The sequence below is a fragment of the Aphelocoma coerulescens genome, unplaced genomic scaffold (assembly GCF_041296385.1).
Source record: "Aphelocoma coerulescens isolate FSJ_1873_10779 unplaced genomic scaffold, UR_Acoe_1.0 HiC_scaffold_83, whole genome shotgun sequence".
Taxonomy (NCBI): Eukaryota; Metazoa; Chordata; class Aves; order Passeriformes; family Corvidae; genus Aphelocoma; species Aphelocoma coerulescens.
Genome location: NW_027184067.1, coordinates 1,300,195 through 1,305,657, shown reverse-complemented (window position 1 = coordinate 1,305,657; position 5,463 = coordinate 1,300,195).

Here is a 5,463-nt window from a genome sequence, read left to right as displayed (position 1 = left end):
TTCTATCAGAGGATATTTTCCTCCACATTTGTCCAAACCGGCACAGCCTGTCCTTTCCCTGGGTGTCTGTTGCAGATGGAAGCTGCTGGTGCCATTGTCAGCTTGAAGCCCTCTTTTGATGCAAGCAGATGTTGCCAGGTGTGTTCAGCAGCTGTTGCTCAATGCTTATGCCAAGCTATTGTGTTCCTCATGGAACCAAGGAGCCATTGTGACACTGCAGGGGCTGATGGCATCAAGGAGGCAATTGTGACAGTACAGAACCTCCTAGAAACAAGGCTCCATTGTGACACTGTGGGGAATCATGGAATCAAGGAGCCCATTGTGACACGGCTGCATGGAACCAATGGTCCATGGTTACACGGCGGATTCAAGAAGAGCACGGTGACACCACGCAACATCACGGAACCGTACGTCCATTGTGACACAGCAAGGCCGCATGGAAACAAGGGGACCATTGTGGCAAAGCAGGGCCTAATGGAAGCCTGGAGAGCATTGTGACATTGTGGGGAATCATGGAAACATGGAGAGCATTGTGACACTAAGGAAACTCCTGGAACCAAGATGACCACTGGCACATAATGGAACCTCATGGAAGCAAGCCTCCACGATGGTTTTGGAGGGCCTCAGGGACCACAGGACCCATTGTGACACAGCAGGACCTGGTGGAACCAAGGAGCCTTTGTGATACTCCAGATCCACATGGAAGCCAGGGTGCACTGAGACACAGCGGGGCCTTGTTGGAACCAAAGACACCTCTGCAAAAAGCAGGCTAGCTCATAGAAGCAAGGAGTCCTTTGTTACAACATCAAACCTATGGAAGCAAGGGACCATTGTGACACTGCGGGGCCTCATGGAACCAATTGTCCATGATGACATTGCGGATCAAAAGAGACCATGGTGACACTGCGGAACCTGATGGAACCAAGGAGCCATTGTGACACAGTGGGGCCTCATGGAATCAAGGAGACCATTGTGACCCAGGTGTTGCATGGGAAGGCAAGGAGCCATTGTGACACTTTGGGCTTCTTCCCTTGAGCTCTGCAGCTGGCTGTCCCAGCCCAGCGCACCATGTGCCACCTGCTCTCCTCAGGGCTCTGCCTGCACACAGCCCCAGGAGAAGTTTTCCTGTTTGCAAGGAAAGAATGGAAAAGCCGGAGCAGGTTTCCTAAACAACAAACCCCACTCAGGAGCCACATGCTCAGTACAGGCTGCCGGGAACGATGTCCCCTTTCTACAAGGGTCAGTGTGAGCAGGAATGAATGATCTCTGGGAGCAGAATTCTCGGAGTCTTTCCACTGAATTCTCTGTCCCTGTGTCTTGGGGTGACTTTATCATGTGTATCCCCCTATTGCTGCTCTATGCCCAGAAGTGAACTTTGTGCATTTCTGTGCCTTTCAACTGAGCCTGAGAGGGGGGAGAGGAAAAAAAAGCCAGACAAACTTCTCAGAGCGTTTGTTCAAGGACACACATGCACACTCCTCTGCATCCTGCTTGCAGCAAGAGCAGAGGAAGCAACTTTGTTTCTTTTTAGCCAGTTTTCAGCTCCTTTTCTCTGGAGGGAGATGGAGAGTTGAACTTTGTTTTCCTGGGACTTCGGGGGTTTTTTTTCCCTTCTTCTCTTCTTGACTCTTTCAACATCAGAGCACATTGGGAGAATTTTCTCCCGAGGTGGGGGCCCTGAATGTGGGCCCATGAGCCAGCTGCAAGGAGGAGGAGAGAGACTGCACCTACGGAAGTGTTGGGGTTCCTCCCCCCTGCCATGAGGTCATGGGAGAGGGGACCCTGGGGTAGAGGCATGGCCTGGGCACGGGGTCTCCCTGCTCCCTGCTCACATGTGCCCTAATCCTGTTCAGCACTGCTTATTTTGTGTTGCCCTGTGCCAGGAGGGCCCTGGTTGTGCTGTGATTGCTCAGTTCTTTGGCAGTGCCCCGCCCATGTGGCTGGAGAAGAAAGAGCTCTGAAACTTCTCTCAAGAATCGCTCCCTGTTTCTTTGCACGGGCCTCGCTGTCTATGGATGTTTCAGGAGACCCCACCGAAACACAGAAGGACTCTCAAATTACCCCAGCTTTCTCTGCACAGCGAGAGGTTTTAATATTTAGCATTGTTATCCTTTTCCTGTGTGTTTGTTAAAAAAATAGGTTTTATCTCTTTCACTTTCTTCCCAGGAAAGTTCTTTTTTCCAAAAACCTGGTGGGGGAGGGCTGGGTGTAACCTGCCTTCTATAAGAGGATATTTTCCTCCACATTTGTCCAAACCAGCACAGCCTGTCCTTTCCTGGGTCTCTGTTGCAGATGGAAGCTGCTGGTGCCATTGTCAGCTTGAAGCCCTCTTTTGATGCAAGCAGATGTTGCCAGGTGTGTTCAGCAGCTGTTGCTCAATGCTTATGCCAAGCTCTTGTGTTCCTCATGGAACCAAGGAGCCATTGTGACACTGCAGGGGCTGATGGCATCAAGGAGGCAATTGTGACAGTACAGAACCTCCTAGAAACAAGGCTCCATTGTGACACCGTGGGGAATCATGGAATCAAGGAGCCCATTGTGACACGGCTGCATGGAACCAATGGTCCATGGTTACACGGCGGATTCAAGAAGAGCACGGTGACACCACGCACCATCACGGAACCATAGGTCCATTGTGACACAGCGGGGCCTCATGGAAACAAGGGGACCATTGTTGCAAAGCAGGGCCTAATGGAAGCATGGAGAGCATTGTGACACTAAGGAAACTCCTGGAACCAAGATGACCACTGGCACATAATGGAACCTCATGGAAGCAAGCCTCCACGATGGTTTTGGAGGGCCTCAGGGACCACAGGACCCATTGTGACACAGCAGGACCTGGTGGAACCAAGGAGCCTTTGTGATACTCCAGATCCACATGGAAGCCAGGGTGCACTGAGACACAGCGGGGCCTTGTTGGAACCAAAGACACCTCTGCAAAAAGCAGGCTAGCTCATAGAAGCAAGGAGTCCTTTGTTACAACATCAAACCTATGGAAGCAAGGGACCATTGTGACACTGCGGGGCCTCATGGAACCAATTGTCCATGATGACAGTGCGGATCAAAAGAGACCATGGTGACACTGCGGAACCTGATGGAACCAAGGAGCCATTGTGACACAGTGGGGCCTCATGGAATCAAGGAGACCATTGTGACCCAGGTGTTGCATGGGAAGGCAAGGAGCCATTGTGACACTTGGGCTTCTTCCCTTGAGCTCTGCAGCTGGCTGTCCCAGCCCAGCGCACCATGTGCCACCTGCTCTCCTCAGGGCTCTGCCTGCACACAGCCCCAGGAGAAGTTTTCCTGTTTGGAAGGAAAGAATGGAAAAGCCGGAGCAGGTTTCCTAAACAACAAACCCCACTCAGGAGCCACATGCTCAGTACAGGCTGCCGGGAACGATGTCCCCTTTCTACAAGGGTCAGTGTGAGCAGGAATGAATGATCTCTGGGAGCAGAATTCTCGGAGTCTTTCCACTGAATTCTCTCTCCCTGTGTCTTGGGGTGACTTTATCATGTGTATCCCCCTATTGCTGCTCTATGCCCAGAAGTGAACTTTGTGCATTTCTGTGCCTTTCAACTGAGCCTGAGAGGGGGGAGAGGAAAAAAAAGCCAGACAAACTTCTCAGAGCGTTTGTTCAAGGACACACATACACACTCCTCTGCATCCTGCTTGCAGCAAGAGCAGAGGAAGCAACTTGGTTTCTTTTTAGCCAGTTTTCAGCTCCTTTTCTCTGGAGGGAGATGGAGAGTTGAACTTTGTTTTCCTGGGACTTCGGGGGTTTTTTTTCCCTTCTTCTCTTCTTGACTCTTTCAACATCAGAGCACATTGGGAGAATTTTCTCCCGAGGTGGGGGCCCTGAATGTGGGCCCATGAGCCAGCTGCAAGGAGGAGGAGAGAGACTACACCTACGGAAGTGTTGGGGTTCCTCCCCCCTGCCATGAGGTCATGGGAGAGGGGACCCTGGGGTAGAGGCATGGCCTGGGCACGGGGTCTCCCTGCTCCCTGCTCACATGTGCCCTAATCCTGTTCAGCACTGCTTATTTTGTGTTGCCCTGTGCGAGGAGGGCCCTGGTTGTGCCGTGATTGCTCAGTTCTTTGGCAGTGCCCCGCCCACGTGGCTGGAGAAGAAAGAGCTCTGAAACTTCTCTCAAGAATCGCTCCCTGTTTCTTTGCACGGGCCTCGCTGTCTATGGATGTTTCAGGAGACCCCACCGAAACACAGAAGGACTCTCAAATTATCCCAGCTTTCTCTGCACAGCGAGAGGTTTTAATATTTAGCATTGTTATCCTTTTCCTGTGTGTTTGTTAAAAAAGTAGTTTTTATCTCTTTCACTTTCTTCCCAGGAAAATTCTTTTTTCCCGAAGCTGGTGGGGGAGGGCTGGGTGTAACCTGCCTTCTATCAGAGGATATTTTCCTCCACATTTGTCCAAACCGGCACAGCCTGTCCTTTCCCTGGGTGTCTGTTGCAGATGGAAGCTGCTGGTGCCATTGTCAGCTTGAAGCCCTCTTTTGATGCAAGCAGATGTTGCCAGGTGTGTTCAGCAGCTGTTGCTCAATGCTTATGCCAAGCTCTTGTGTTCCTCATGGAACCAAGGAGCCATTGTGACACTGCAGGGGCTGATGGCATCAAGGAGGCAATTGTGACAGTACAGAACCTCCTAGAAACAAGGCTCCATTGTGACACCGTGGGGAATCATGGAATCAAGGAGCCCATTGTGACACGGCTGCATGGAACCAATGGTCCATGGTTACACGGCGGATTCAAGAAGAGCACGGTGACACCACGCAACATCATGGAACCGTACGTCCATTGTGACACAGCAAGGCCGCATGGAAACAAGGGGACCATTGTGGCAAAGCAGGGCCTAATGGAAGCCTGGAGAGCATTGTGACATTGTGGGGAATCATGGAAACATGGAGAGCATTGTGACACTAAGGAAACTCCTGGAACCAAGATGACCACTGGCACATAATGGAACCTCATGGAAGCAAGCATCCATGATGACTTTGGAGGGCCTCAGGGACCACAGGACCCATTGTGACACAGCAGGACCTGGTGGAACCAAGGAGCCTTTGTGATACTCCAGATCCACATGGAAGCCAGGGTGCACTGAGACACAGCGGGGCCTTGTTGGAACCAAAGACACCTCTGCAAAAAGCAGGCTAGCTCATAGAAGCAAGGAGTCCATTGTTACAACGTAAAAGCTATGCAACCAAGGGACCATTGTGACACTGCGGGGCCTCATGGAACCAATTGTCCATGATGACAGTGCGGATCAAAGGAGACCATGGTGACACTGCGGAACCTGATGGAACCAAGGAGCCATTGTGACACAGTGGGGCCTCATGGAATCAAGGAGACCATTGTGACCCAGGTGTTGCATGGGAAGGCAAGGAGCCATTGTGACACTTTGGGCTTCTTCCCTTGAGCTCTGCAGCTGGCTGTCCCAGCCCAGCGCACC